Here is a 15,998-nt window from a genome sequence, read left to right as displayed (position 1 = left end):
GCATCTGAGGCCAGTTTCCACAGAGACACTTCGTGTGGGCTTCTGTCCCTCCAGCACAGTCAGAGCAGGTTCCGAGTCTGCTCTCTGGCACAGGCTGAGCTCTCTGTACATACCATTTCTTCACGTGTGTTGTTAAGTCTAAGATCACTCTGGTCCCTAAAAGTGAGAGGTGAAGGTGCATCTAGCTGGTTAATATTAAAGGATAGCGGGATAGAAACATACATTCCTTTATTTTGGTGCTGTTAGCCACAGTCATTATTACATCTTGATTGGTCCAGGAAAAACACATCCCTGGAAGTGTTCAGGGCCAGGTTGGATGGAGCTCTGAGCAACCTAGTTGAAAGGTGTCCCTGTCCACGGCAGGGGGATTGGAACTAGATGGTCTTTAAGGTCCCTTCCAACCCAGGTGATTCTATGATTCTAGAACATATGTAACTATGGGGTTTGGAGATCTGAATGTGAGGAAGGAGGAAGCTAAGTGGAAGCCTGGAGGATAACTGTTCCATGTATCTGTTGCACTAGTCCAAGAAATTAAATTATTTTTAAACTAGTACTTGGTTTTCACCTGAATTACTTGTTTTACTGTTTCCTCTTCTCTGAAATCTGAAGGCAGAAGTTTGTTGAAGAGTGGTTGTCCACATTACATACAACATGAGTGGGCTCTGAAACAGGCAGTGTTGATTAATACAAGGGTATGTACTTCCTCTCTGCCTTGACAATGAGAACAAGCACAGCCAACATGCTGTAGGTCATTCTTTCTCCTCTTCTACATTCATGGGGGTTTTTGGTTGTTTTTTCTGGTTTGGTTTGGTTTTTTAAGGAAGTAGCCATCTTGCTAAAATATCAGGTTCCTGTGGCTTATTGAATGGGTCTACATTGGGTGATGCCTATCTTGTGAAGGGTGTAGTTCCTCTCTTGCTCAGTTTTAATCTCTGGAGGAAGACTATAAAACTTCCTTCTACATGTTTGGAAAGCGCTCCCATGCCTGCTTTATCATCATTTATTATCAATCAGATAACAAGAGTTACATTTTCCTCATGCTGTGCTGCAGGTGACAGCAAAATCCTGACACTACTAGCAGACATGTCCAAGCATATTACAGAGGGCTCTCAAATGTTTGATACCAGCTTGGTGCTGTTAAGTAAGCAGTTAATATCATACAAGCATGTGTACTTGCATATGATGTATGGATTTGTAGCTGCTCTGAGACTGTTCTTTCTGGAGCCATGTTGTAGCACAGGAGCTAGAAATAAAATTGTGATCTTTGTCTGAGGACTACAAGTCATGATACTGATCTAGGAGCCTCCACCTCCACCCAGCTGGTTAGGTGACAGTCCTGGGAAGGCAGGAGTAGGGCTTAGAGCTGAGACATAGATCCTGTTTCTGACATTGCAACAGATGCTGTTACCTGATCTAAGAGAGGTCACTTGCTCCATCTCAGCTTTCACATGTGTGAGCATTTACATGACTTCTGGGAGCAGTGTGAGGACTCATTCACTAATTTTGAACTCTTTGCAAAATCTAGTATGCTAATGACATGTAAAATACAGAACAGTTAAGTATAAAATTTCTAAGGAGTGTTACTTCTTTTAAATCTATCTTATGTAAAAACATCTGATATTGCTTAGGAAACTCTTGTGCTTTGATATAGTATAAAATGTCATGGCCCCCAAACTGAAATTGAATTGAATAGCAAAATTGATTATATTCTTCTGGTTACATTTTAATGTCATGCACTGAATAGAGCTGCTTATATAGATGGTAGATTTATTATAATACTGACTGGTGTGGCATTATTAACAGTTCCTGCCCCATGGCAGATGAGTGATAAGAACACAGATGTGGGGCACTTCAGAAAATAACCTCTGGTGTGGTCTGTGGGTGACCTGGGTTTGTTTGGGTTTGTTTTTATGGGATTGGTTGACGGCTGGGAGTGCTGAAGCAGAAACGGAGCTTTTTCCCCATCTGCAAATGGGATTTTGTGAACAGATGTAACCATCAATTCAAGCTTTTTATCCTCGCTGTCCTCTTTCCTTGACCTCTCCTGTTGGGTAAGGGCTCTTCTAACACTGTAAAGTGAAAAAAACAAATCCATTTGTTTTCATATGGTTGTTGCTATCACTCATGCTCATTGGTTCATTCTTTGTATTAGTGAGTCTGGATAACTAATCTCAAGTGTATTAATTAACAGGTAGTCTGTCACTGGACAATGACTTTAAAGGATCAAGTAAAGCAAGACAGCTCAGCATTCATGTCTGAAAGGTCATATGGAATACTTTTGTTCTAGTTGGTTTTGTAATTTGTTGCCTTATTTCCCATTGTCTTATGAATAAGATTTCAAAATATTTCAACTTGCAAAGTCACGTTAGTAGAATACATGTCTTTTTGGCAGCTCCTGCTGCTTTAGGTAGGCTTTTTTATAGGGAACAGGTGCTTGATGAGTTTCCCATCAAGGAAAACAACCCAGTTTGGTTCCACCAGAGACATGTCAGTGAGAATTCCCTCACAAACAGGAAAAACTGAATGTATTTCTGGGGAGCTTTCTAGCCAAAGGTTTGTTGGAAAAAGGACATCTCCCCCTTGGGCAGTTAATTTCCCTGTGCGTAGGGATGGGTGGTAGAAAAATATGATGATAGATTTACTGAACAATTTTTATTAAAACTAGGGCTTTTAAAGGGAGGGGTTTTGACAAGGCACACTTAGGATTAATTTTTTAATACGTTTTTACTCTGATAACGTTTGAACAGGGCATGTGTTCATGTTTAAAGCAAACAGCTTGCATATAATGCATGCCAGCACTTTATGCAGGAAGACAAGAAGTGGTAACCAGCAGCCAGCAAGCCCTTTGGAGACCTCTGAGCCTGCTGACAGGCACACTTGCTCTGCATGTAATTTGAAGAAAGGCATTGTGCCCCCGGTGGCTTGGCTTTGAGTGAAAGATGGAGTTTTGTGCTCTCATTTTGCACTGAAGACGAGCTCACAGATAAATAGGTCACTGTCCGCAGAACTGTTTTGCACTAAATCGATTAGAAGCAACATGACCTTAAGCCTGATCTCCTTGCTCTACAGAGATATTGCTGAATTGTGGCTTCTTCTGAAGAAAAGCACAGGTGTGTCTAGTATTTCAAATTTTCTTAGTTACTTGATTGCAGGTCAGGCAGGAACTTTGCCAGATAACGTTATCCTACTGAGGAGAATGGGATGTGTTTTAGTATGAAGGCAAAAGTTCTATTCTGCTTGTGTACATTCATGTATAAATATAATTTATTGTTACATGTGTGTGTTTTCTGTCCTTGTGTAAATTTGCAGTGTATCCTTTTATTTGCAGATGTATTTCTCGGTACAGCAGATGTATCCACTAAATCCGTTCCTGTATTTTACACGGAAGGTACTTTGTTCACTCACACCATGATTATAGTGATCAGAACTGCTACTAAAGCTTACAAGAAGAATTTGCTGTTGCAGAGAGCTGTCCTGCTGTTCCTGGTGTACAGTGTGTTTTAATTTTCAATTCATTGCATTTTGTGTGAATATCAGATACATAATTTCTCCTGATCCCTGTTGGAGGTAGGGAAAAAGCATAGTTTCTTTCACAGGATACAATTTGGCATCCCCTAGTTGTTAGTATAGGAGGGTTAATCTAAAATGCATTATTTCTTGGATTCCTTCAGTCAGAGCTTTCTATAGAAGTGTTGTTTCTGTTAAGATGTAATGGAATAGTGAAGATATTATTTGCCGTTAATAGTGCAGCTACAGTCCATTGCAAACTGAAAGCGTGTTTTGTGGAACAGGCACAAGCAAAAATTGCTTCCTTATTCTGATGCCTGAATCCACGTTCCCAGTTCTGTTTTCTGCTTTTGGTATACATGACTATTGCAGAGGAGGACAGAGAAAGAGCACTGAGCCCATGGACTGGTGTCTAACCTTCCAGTGTTGTTGCTATTGAAATGTCAGATTTAAATGAAACAGGTATGTAAAGGTGGGTCTTCTAAATGAAGGGTGGATCTTCTTACTAATCTTTAGTTAGTATTACTAATTAACAACATGCTAGTCTGAGTGTTCTGCTTCTCAGGTAGTGCTCGATGCTACTAGGGGTAATACTAAAAGGCATGCTGCTTAGGAGGAATGAGTGAAAGGTTTAAGAAAGGTGAAGATAACCATATGGAAAGGGTGGAGGGATTAATCCGTCTGAGTAACTTTTGTTCTTTATGTGCATTATCATCTGTCCTAAGAGGGGAGGGGTTGATTTAGGAAACCACTGATTATTCTATAACAGAGTGAATGTCTGTTTTAAACTGCAGAACCAGGGAGTGTTTTGTGTCAAATCATAGTGATGCATATGTAACCATGCCAGGACTACTTGTGTAAATTGCTATTTTTAAAATAGGGTGTTTTAATTTGTATTTGATTACTGAGAAATAAGTGAGCAGGGCAGCTTCTGCCAGCAACTGGCAAGGCTTGATTTTCATCTGTTGACTGCCACCAATTCTTGTGGGCATGTTCAGTGTGCCAGAGATCACTCCTTTCTGGAGAATTGTTGAAAGATTTTGTGCTCAAAATGGGCAAAAGGGTTGTCCTGTTCTCTGGCACTGTTCTTTCCTCTTCCTCCTGAGCACTGCATGAGATTTTTTTTGTGCCTACAGTCAGTAGAGGGGAGAGGTCTCAGATACTCGTCTTTCCATTGTCAACTCTCTGAAAAATTCCAAGCAAAACAATATCTCATTGGAGAATTTTCTCAGTTTGTGTCCAGGAGTGAGGATAGAGGGATGGCAAAAAGGATGTACAAACTGAAATATAGGCACAGTACTTGAGTCTCTGTTTTGCTTAAAGACTGTGCAGGTAGTTGTGAACAGTGTTGGTTCTGGTTTTCAGCATCGAAATGCAGTTGTAAGCACCTCTTGTCTTGTAGGTACATTACAAGACTAAAAAGTCTCTAACACATTCTGGCTGTTGCAGTAGTGGGGTGTGGGAGCCAGCACTGCCTGTCTGCGGCTGTGGGTCCCCAGGAGTTAGCAGGCAGTCTCCAAGGGACAGGATCTTATGGAGGATCTGTCGTGGAGGTTCTGCTGGATTTTGTTGTCAGTAGGAAAGAGGATGACTTGGAGTCCTAGCAGAGATCTTCTATGTGTGCTTGTAATTAAAGGAAGTTCTTAAAATCTGGCTATCACAACCTTATTTGGAATGAAGATGGATGCCTTTCATCTGCTGGAGTCAAGTGCGGCACATGCAAGTTGCATGTTAGGGAACAAAGGTTGCAGTGGATGAATCGTCATGTCATTTGCTACATCTTGGTGTTAAGAACAAGCTTTATCTGAAAGGAGGAAAGCAAGGCAGGTCAGTACTATGCTTTGTTTGCGCACGAGACAGGTATGGTGTGATATTTTCAGAGCTATAGAACTGTAGCAGGAAAGGGATCTGCTACTAGGCGATAGTTTTGTGTCCTGAGAACCTGTTAGTTGTTAACATGGGACCCCTCTGGTGGGTTGTGAACAGTTCTTAGAAAATAAATTATTGGCTGGAGTTGTTTTTTAGAAAGCAGAACTAGGGATATTTCCCCTTTCACTTGGAAAAGCTATTGCCTTAGCCATCTTTTTTATTTTAAATTTGTTTTTCAGAAAATTGATATACCATGTAATATATGGTTGTAGACAGACTTTATTAGCCTGGGATTCAGCAAATGTGTCAACATAACTAAATTTTACACTATATTCTATATTCATTTTTAAAGTCAACATATTAAATTATTACGCAATTTAGTTTGTATGTGATCATTTGTTGTAAGGCCATGATATCTATGTTGGAAATTCTGTTTTCTTTCCAGGATTGTGAGGTAGGCCTAGGGACTTCTCACTAGGGAATTCCTTCAGCATTACAGGAAAATTTAGGTTGGAAGAGACCTCAGGATGCCACCTAGTTCCCACTCTGGCTCCAAGCAAGTTTAAAGCTAAGCAGGTCTCTCAGAAACTTGTCTGAGTGTTGTATATCTCCAAGGGGAGATCACTCAGCCTGACGGGGCAGCCTCTTGTAGCGCTTGGCTCTTCTCATGGTCTATTTTTTTGACTTGTATTCAGCTGGAATTTACCATGTTGTACTGTCTGGCTGTTGCCTCTCACCCCTTTGCTGTGTAAAATTTCAGTAAAGACATTCACTCCTTTCTAATAAGTGTTAGTGTCCTTTAAAAACTAAAATGAACACTCCAAACTTGTATAGAGCACCTCAGTGATGTCATGGAAACCTGGTGCTCACTGGCACCTAGGCACAGGTATTTTAAAAGTAAACCACCATCTTAAAACTGATGATGTGACTTTTTTTGTTCATTTGTTTTTTTAAACCTGCCTTCAGTGTCTAAGGAGCAGGCTATCCAGTGAGGTCAAATGGGACTCCAGATGAGAACCCACAACCGGGGAAGTTCAAGGTCAAAGTTTGCACTTCAGCCTCTTTACTGCACATGATGTATGAGAGGTTCAAAATGAAGGAGCCATATTTTTTTTTCCTCAGCTGCTTTTATAGATGCTGTGTCTCAGGCCCTTCTCTAAGCATCAGATATTCAGAACTTTTTTCATTTACATTGCTTTTCTCTGGAAAATGCAGCCCTACTGCATTTCTGTTTTGTGCAGAAGACCCAAAGCCTTTGAAAATGGAAAAGCAGTCACTCATAGTGCCTTTTGAAGACCTTGTCTTTTATAAACCTTCATTCCACAAAGCCTGTGGAATTGCAGCAAACTAAGTTCAACTTCACTGTACTTAGCCTTGTTTCCTGCTTTATGCTTAGTTAGGTGAGAGAAATTATGTAGGTCATCTAACTCAGAGTAAGTGATGTATTTATTAACTTCTCAGTTTGAACATGACAGGGTTTTGTTGGTTTTAAGTTCTGAGCAAGGATTTCTCATATCACTCGAGGCAATTGACGGACCACAGTTTCTCTTAACAAAGAGCAAATTGTTACCTTTTTAATATATATCTACTTTGTACTTTGCACACACAGAATAAGGAATTTTTTGTTGTTGTTTCAGGAATCTGAAGTAGTTTCCCTGTATGCACAAAAGGGCAGATTTTTTAAAAGAAAACTATCAATCTTTGGACTTGAAATTCTAGCAAAACAACCTCTCAAATTAGAGGTAACATCCAGTTGGACTGTAGCACTTACAGAATCTAATGGGGTTTTTTTGCAGATGAGACACTGAAGTAAGTTCAAGAAATTATATCTTCATTGATTTGGTTTGCACAGTTTCCATCAAAAATAGCTTTTCACTAACAAGTCCAGAGCTTTATTTAGGAGACCTTGATTAATCATTACCAACATGTCAAATTCTGAGATTGGATAATGAATAGAAAGGCTTCATTTGAGCCCTAAAAGAGGTGAAAATTGGGGTCTATAAAGCAAAGAAGTGGGGGCTCCTTTCAAACTTCTTGCACACTGCCTGCAAAACACTGCATGTGAGCAGCAAAGCCCACTGTATTGCACTAAAGGATTCTTTAGCTGCCCACGCAAAATACTGAACCATGTCCATGTTCTGCCTCTGTGCTACGTTAAACAGTTAATACTAGCAGTGGTTTAGAAAGGCATGATGGGGTTCATATTTTTAATGGCATTAGGCAGTAAGCCACAGTGCTTCAAGGGCTGCTTCATTAACAATTCTGTCATCTGTGTGGTAAGTGGGGTAGCCAGTTTGTTTATGAACTCAGCAACCTCTTCTTTCTAAGTCACCTGTAGTCAGAGTCGAAAATACTGGGAAATTTAATAGCACCTGCAAGTGAATGTCTTAGCTGAAAACTAGTACACAGCTCTAAATAAGCCACTTGGTGAACACTTAGCCCTTCCTTCTCTCTCACACCCATGAAGTGCTTTGCATCCCCTCTCGAAACATAAGTTTATAAATGTACAGTTACATAAAAAACTGTGCTTGTGTCAGAGTACCATAAAATATATTGTTAGAAGTGATTATAGCCCTCCTCTATGTCGTTGAAGTGATAAAATTCAGAAAAGATCTTTTTACGAGAGTGACAGGACAAGAAGTACCAGTTCTAAACTGAAAGAGGGCAGGTATAGTTTGGGCATTAAGAGAAAATATTTCTCTGCATTGAGGATAGTGAGGCACTGGAACAGGTTGCCCAGGGAAGTTGTGAAAGGCCCATCCCTGGGAATGTTCAAGGCTAGGTTGGATGGGGCTTTGAGCAACATGATCTAGTGGAAGGTGTCCCTGCCTACAGCAGGGAGGTTGGAACTAGATGGTCTTTGTAGGTCTCTTCCAGCCCAACCCTTTCTGTGACAACCTGACAATTGTTAGCACTGCTATAATATATCTCCAGAATAGATGTGTATAATGAGAAATCAGATTTTACCACTTTGCTGTTTTATTAAAGTGGTTTTTTTTTCAAATAAAGAGTAAAATCACTCATTGTTTAAAATCTTATCTTGCTTCCAAAAGAGCACACAAAAATAGCATTCTGTTTAGTGGAATTGCCAGGTATTCATGCAGCTGCTCCTGTGCATGTTGACTTTTCAGTTAAAGCTTTGGGACCTGCTTTGAGATACAATACTTTTCTGCAGAGGAGGAGTTGAAAGCAAGTAATTTTGATGGAGACAAATCTTTGGGTTGGTTGCCTGAAAATATATCCACTTTAACTTATGTGTTTAAGCTGAGTGATTGCATGACTAGTTTTTAAGGCTCGCTGAAGATGAATTCTTTAATTTACATGTGGCTCTTCTATTCAGAGTGGATCTTACCATTTTCTGTATTAGTAAGGTTTCCTCTTCTTTGCAAGGCTTTAGTACTTAGAAACCAAAATTCCTGTAATAATTTTCTCAGAGCATTAAATCTTATTAAATGCAGCTGGCAAAATCTAACCTTTTTGTTATTTCATGGAGGCTTGCTTGCTAAAGTACCAAGTGAGACACATCTGGGTCACTTGCCTTCTTATCGCTTGAGTGCTGGCTAGGGGTACATTCTCTGCTGTTCAGTCTTTATCTAATATTTCTCCATTAAAAAAAAAAATCTTTGCTTTTTGCAAAATCTGCTGCTTGTAGGTGACTAAGTACATCTAATACTTTAGAAATATTTTTATACTGTACACTCAGCATGATTTGCAGTATTAAGGAGTTAATAATGCTGCAGTTTTGGCAATATTTAAGCACTATTCTTAGCAGTCTGAAACTATCCTGAAATAACAGAGAAGGGTTTACCAGAAGGCTTGGCTTTCTTCAGGACATCCTGGAAAAAAGATGAGAGCAATATTGTTGTTTGCCATTCACACCAGGTTAATTGCTTTGTTTGGGTAGCAAGTACGTCTGACAGTGTCACAGCCCTTTATCTCTAAGGCCTTTTGGTGACTAATAAAAATTTATTATATAATATGGCTGCGTGGCATGATTGTAAGTTCCTCTTCCTTCTCATTTTGTGAAGGGAGTAATTATTATCACTTACTATAGCACAAAGAATGTCTTTCTCAGCAAAACAGACTAGGTGCACTTAAGCACATATGGACCAAAAGCATGGCAAAAAAGATTAAATGCTATACCTGGTAACACTTTCAGATTTCTTGCAAAATTGCAACACCATCGCCATTCCCACTCCTTCCTTTTATCTTACTTTAAGTTTTCTTCAAGAACAAAGAAGTATTATGTCTTGTTGATCCCTAGATTGACTTCCTAATTATTACATCATTTTCTTCTAGTTACAGATTAGCTAGTGTTTAATCACTCTTGTAAGGCATATTCAAACTTAAAACTGATCCCTAACAAGCTGTGGGACTACAGAGTCCATGTGTCAAGTAGGTGTGACTGATGAAGCAGAGGAGGAAGAAGCTGTAGTATTTAGTACTCATAGTATCCTGTGAATTCATCTATTACACATGAAAGAGAGGTCATTGTATTTCCTCTGGTGTTTGTGCTTTGAGGTGATATTATTTAGGCAAAATAAGACAAAGAACTTGATTGCCTTTTACAATGGGGGAGGTGTAAGAAGAAAAACAGGTACTTACTTTGACATGCATGATAAGTGGTCTCCAAAAATTCTAGAGAAGAGTTTGAAAGAAACCAACATCTTGGTTAGCTCTCAGTGTGCTTTTGAGCAGGTATTTCATAATTTGAGTCAAGAAAATGGGAACTGTTACACCTCCTGTCATCTTGTGCCAGGCCAGCAACTGTGCATTTGCTGTACACCTCAAAATGTTTTTTTAAAGAAAAATCCGTTATTAATCTCCCTATCTGAAACCAAACCATCATCCTCATAGTTTTGTTGATTGTCCTGTGCCAAATCTCTAACTCTGTGATCTCAAGGAAGAAACAGGTGGATATTTTTTTCTTTAATTGTGATTACAGTAAGCAGAAATTGCCTGTTTAAAGCATGGGGTTTGACAGGCATCTGTATAATACAAACATGTTGGGGTTTGGTTTTTGTTATTTAACCCATGACAAGTTCCTGCCCCATATTTAAATTCTGTAATTGCAGCCTTTTTGGACTAATTTATGTGTCTTCTAAGTAGTAGTTGTGTTCTTCAGGTATGATTAACAAAGCAGAGTTATCAAGTTTCATTTCAATGAAATAATTTAAATATTACCAAAAGTTAGGAATTATGAGAAGTGCTGGAGAAATATCATGGAGTTTGTCAAAGATCTGTCAGGGCTTCTGATGCACAAGACATTTAAAAACCACTCAAACAATACGTACCTGTGTCCACTGTGCATGGGCTTATAATACAGGGAACATCACTCCTAAGGTTTTAGACTTTCTTTGGCAGTACCACTTCCAAGTCTTGACTCGACTAGATCCTTACTTAACGTTGAAGATGTCTGGGATTCCACCCTAGCCTGTTGGAGCCTCTTGGGTACATAGTGGTGCTGTTCTGTGCATATTGGGGGAGTAGGCCATACAGTCCTAGAAAATTTACTGATGTTAGTAATGCTGCAGAAGTGGAACTTGTATGAAGCATGATTCTCTTAAAAGAAAAAGTATCTCAACTTGAGGATCTGTTTTATGTACCAGGGCTCATAAGAGGAAATTGTCTTCTCTGACTAGAAGAGGAAATGGGAGATGTAACTTTACTGTCAGCTGTAAAGCTTTTACAAGTAAAATTCTTACATAACTATATAATGTAAAAGGTTTATTGGACACTCAATGCGAAATGAAGCTGTTTGGAGCACTAGATTGTTCTATATCTATTTGTGCTAACAACTGGGATGCTGGTGGAGAAAAAGAATTTGTATTTTCTGCTTGCTTGGGATATTTTAGCTCACCAGAAACAAACAAGTTGCAAGAGTACTGTTTTGCCTGGATGATAACTTCCTTCACAACTACACTTCAGTAGAGAACTGTGTTTTGCATGAAAACTCCAGAAGTTTAATCACTCACTTTTCCTGGACCCTCCTTTTGATGACAATGTAGTCAAATGAAATCGAAATGAACTCTTCCTGAAGGCATTTTGAACTGATGAGGTTTCAAATCTTAGTTTATGAACACTTGTATAAATTCCTGTCATCAACCCTGTGTGGCTAAAAATAGCACAAGGACTTGAGGAGCTCAGTCTGCAGCTGTTGTGCCTGAGCATACCTAGCAGAGAGCTTGCAGGCGTCATCACTAATCTGCAACAATTTTTAAAATTCAGTTTTAAAGCTGGAAATCTCGTTTGGCATCCTGACTAGCTCATTAGTTTTACATGGCTTAGTGTGGAAGAGGGTTATCTGCACCAGCTCTGCTGCTCTGGCCCTTCCTCCTTTGGGGGCTACACAAAGGAGCTGACTGTTAGTTATGGTGGTCGAGGGACAAAGATGAAGAGGGAAGAATGAGGAAATGAAAGGTTTGCCTTGGGGCTGAGAGAGATGAAGGGACTGCTCTGAAAGTCATTATCTTGCATTTATAATTACCAGATGGGAGGGTGGTTAAAGAAGAGATTTTTCAAATTAAGATCCCCGTTATAAAACTCTTTGAGTGAGTAGGCTGTTCCAGAGGAGAAGCAAAACAAAACTGTTTGAGAAAAATACATTTCTTCAATTTAAGGCATGAATTTCATAGAGAAGCCATAGACATGTTTTCATGAAAATCTTGCCGACTCAGCTAGAAAGAGGAGGAGGAGAAAAAATGATTTGCAGTTTGCTTTCTGGTGTGCTACTGGAATCTGTGCTGAGAGGTGTAACTGTGTCCGGATGTGTACAAATAGGTTGCCTGTCAAGATGGTATAAAGTAATGGCCATAGAATTTCCTGCAGAACTACTTAAAGGGTGGTGTAATTCCAGCTGGCACACTGGGAGTTGGATTAAACCATTACAGGAGGCTCACAAGTCATGTCCGGAGTCTTCCTTCTGTACCATGTAGGTACAGTCAGTTTAGACTCTCCTCCAGCATTGTCTTCTGTGAAAATGGGTTTGCTTTGGCATGTCAGACAAACTCCAAATGATGATGAGTTTCAGTTTGATCAGAAAAGAAAGAGGAGCCTTTTACCAATAAGGGCAATTCTTGACTTGAGTGACATTGATCGTTTTCTCAGATCCAGGTTTCTTCAGAGCTTACAGGCACTAGGTAATTCAAGCACAAGTTATCTTTGTGCCCTCATGCTTAAATCTGTCATCCTGCTTCATTTGAAATGCAGTCAGGTGCCTCTGATGGTATGGGGTCGGGCCCCTCTAAGCCATCATCCTCTATCATCGAGACAGAACTATTAAAGCAATATTTAAAATTGAATTAAAAGATTATATATCTGTAAGATTGAGGTTCACATTTTTAGAGAGACTTTTTTGTAATAAGAACCATATATTTAACTGTGATTCCTTTATGTTAGTAAGATGACACTCCTGTCCTGTCTTACACTCATAATTCAAATACTAAATAATGTGGTTTTTTTAAAGAACCTCTAGTTGTCAGCTTAGAAAAAAATCTTTGGGCATTACCAGCTATTGTATGAGTTTATTTAGAAAAAAAACAGTGATAATAAAAAAGCAGTAGTAACTTTAGAAAACCTTATTTTCCTCTTCATTACCACGCACAATACCAGATGCACTATAAATCCTGGGGGCTTTCTTTTAAGCAAGCTAGTCTGGCAAACTCTTTAAATGAGCTCCTCAAGAAAGACTGGATATTCTGGCATGATTTGATATGAGCAACTTTTTTCAGCTATGGATTTTGGATACAGTAAAACAGGCAGACTCTTAAGTCTCTGCTTTGAAAACACTACGTAAAGCAGTAAAGATAGAACAGGGAAAATAATGGGCTGTGCGAATCTTAATCCATCCAAGTGGAAGTGGAGTTTGATCCTATAAAAATTTCTTAGAAAACAGGGAACAGATTTTCAGTAATTCTGTATTTTAATGTGCACTTAATTAGCTCTACAAAAATGGAAAATTGTCCCAAAAGAATGTAGCAGGTGGCAAGTTCTCTGTTTAAAGAATACTTCCAAGAAATTATTTTCCCCAAAGGCCACTACTGTAAGGAGCGTGTGCCCTCACAGTCTATTTAGTATGTGTGCCTTTTGTTGGCTTATCCAGTTAAAGAAATAGCATATTCAAGTAATGATGGACAGCCTTAAAGTAAAATCAGATTAAACCCCAAACAAACTGTGATGAGCTCTCTTTTCTAGAGGAATGCTAAATGTGAAGGAAATGATGCAGAACAATGAGTTTTTACAATAGCATCTTCTCTGAAGGAAAACAAGGTATTTAAAAGGGATTTTTGGCTAAATCTGTGGGCAGTGATACTGGGTTCAAGTGTATCCAGTTGAGCTGCTGGATGTGACCTGCTTGGCAATTCCAAGAGCTGCATTTTCTTCCTCTTTTTTTGCCTTTTTTTTTGTCCCCCCCCCTTTTTTTTCCCCCCCTTTTTTTTTGGTGCTGCTATTTTCAATCACAGTTGTTTCAAATTATTGAAAATCAGCTCTGATCTTAATGCATACTTAGCTTTTAGATGAGATGTGCTTTGGTGGAGGAGAGCACAGCAGGAAGGGATTCTGGAGGTTTGCTGTCTGTAAACAGTCACATTGTGCTGCTCCTCCAGTTGCAAACAGACAGACTCCTAAATTTGAGTCAAAAGTGAGTTTAAAACCAGGAGAAGGGAAATACTATCTTTTCAGTGAAGCACTATTTGACCACAAGGTTATGGGGCTTACCTGTGTGGGTTGCAAAAGCTGCTTTTCCTATCAGAGGGAACACTGGAGCAATCAAATCTAGACTCCATCTTCCACACGGCACAAGTCAGGATTGCAGTGGGATTGATCACATGGATACATGAGGAACTAGTGATCAATATATATCTGGGAAACATAGAGTTTCTCTTCCTTAAGAATGTTTTGCCTGCTTGAATGTTGCGTCATATATGTACTTATGCAAAACACAACTATTTTATTACATGCTTAGAGTGCAATACTATGCAATAATAAAAATGATTTCTGCCTATGACTTTAGGCAGGATGACACATTGCAGAGTGATTACATTATTTTCCTTTTTCCCAACTCCCACCAAAATATAGGCATTGATCCTGTAGGAGTTTATATTCAGGTAAACGGGTCCACCTGCAGGCATTGGTTTGCAGAATCAATTTCTTAAACACTGCTGCAGGAGGGTTCCTTATATTATAAAGCATGGACAACAAAAATAAAATCGGAATTCTTTTTTCTTTGTGGGAGTGGGTTGTTCCTCTTCTGGGAATTACTTGACCATCTGAGATTGGACTTTTGAAAGCTCTGTGTTCAGTGTTCACTTCAAAACGTTAAGATGATGACATAACTGAAGGTCTGGGTGAAATATGTCTTGCCAGTTAAACATATCCACTTATGGATTTGACAGCATGGTATGCAGAGGTCTTCTGATCAGGCAGCAGTTCACCGGATGCAGAAAAATAGCTCTGATCAGTGTGTGACCTTGAAAGTGGTCATGGGTCTTCCTCTGCCTGACTGGACGACAGAAAACAGAGAAGTTCTGTTTCACAGTATAAGTTGTTGCTTATCTGGAAGAAGTAACTGAAAGTGGCTTTTTTGCTGTTCTCAAATAATTGCAGTTCTCAGAATTTTATATATATGAGAGTCACTTATAGAAGTGAGTGTCTGTCTGCTCACAATCTACCATTTGAAAGATCTCAATGAAAACAAGTCCCTTCCTTGAGGGTCAGAGCTCTACTTCAGCTTGTACTTCAGTGCAGATGACACTTATCCTTACATCAGTTTTAGCTTTTACTTACTTTTCCTGTGCATATTAACAGCTTTGAGTGTCAGATTGGAGACTATTGTAATGGCATTTTAATGTACATTAAAACGCAAAACTTCAATGCCAATACAACGTCAGATTAAAAGAAATGTTGAAAACGAAATAATGAAAAGGCTATGTTATCTCTTTACTACTTTTCAATGAGGCTAAAAATGTAGAATAATTAATTTTTAGGAATTGCAAAAGAGTAAAACTTTTTGTTTCCTTGTAAAAAAAATGACATTATAGTTTAATAAATGAGGCAACTCTTGTCATGCAGTCTTTATTGCAATCAGCAAAACTCAGGTTTCTACTTGACCTCTGGAAATATGCTATGGGAAATGCTGCTGCTTAAACACTGTGGCAGAAAACCAAGGATCAGGAAAGCAGTGTGGTTGTCATTAAGCTGAAGTGGAAGGGCTGAGATAAAAGCTTAAGCATTGCTTTTCAGTGTTGAGGCAGAATGTGTGTGTTTTCAATGTGAGGATGTGCTTTCAAGACTGTTCTACCTATCTTATTTAAAGCTGTTTTCTTGGGGCATTTGAACACTAGACAACAGGCTAGAGGGATCGTAAGTTTCTTGGTTTTGCATGAGATGAGAAGATTCTAATAAAAATTGGATTTTATGTGTAAACCCCCCACTGTTTAATGTCACTCCTGAGGAATAATAGCTCTACAGTGTTTGATTCACTGACAGTCCTGTATTGCTTCTGAATGTCAGTAAATCTACATTACTCTTTTATCAGTATGCTGTTCAAAGTGCTTGCCCTTGGCAAATGCTTGAAAGAATCCAAAGGTTTTCACATATTTTTCAAAACTTGGACAGTTTTC

At 39.0% G+C, this 15,998-nt stretch overlaps 1 protein-coding gene across 9 annotated transcripts in view; it reads left to right on the top strand.

Moving 5' to 3' along the window:
* Positions 1–15,998, top strand: part of MCF2L (MCF.2 cell line derived transforming sequence like) — a 162,921-nt gene that overhangs the window by 78,935 nt on the left and 67,988 nt on the right. Inside the window, exon 1 of one of the 9 annotated variants that reach the window (XM_027675062.1) lies at positions 3,952–3,969. The exons of the other annotated variants lie outside the window; for them this stretch is intronic. The gene's annotated coding sequence lies outside the window, so the exon portion shown is untranslated. Of the gene's footprint in view, positions 1–3,951; positions 3,970–15,998 lie in introns of those variants that run through there. 9 annotated transcript variants of the gene reach the window in all.

The sequence above is a fragment of the Neopelma chrysocephalum genome, unplaced genomic scaffold (genome assembly GCF_003984885.1).
Source record: "Neopelma chrysocephalum unplaced genomic scaffold, ASM398488v2 Primary Assembly neopelma1_25, whole genome shotgun sequence".
In the NCBI taxonomy this organism is placed as follows: Eukaryota; Metazoa; Chordata; class Aves; order Passeriformes; family Pipridae; genus Neopelma; species Neopelma chrysocephalum.
The sequence above is the reverse complement of the archived record's forward strand: the minus strand, read 5'-3'. Positions and strand labels throughout refer to the sequence as shown.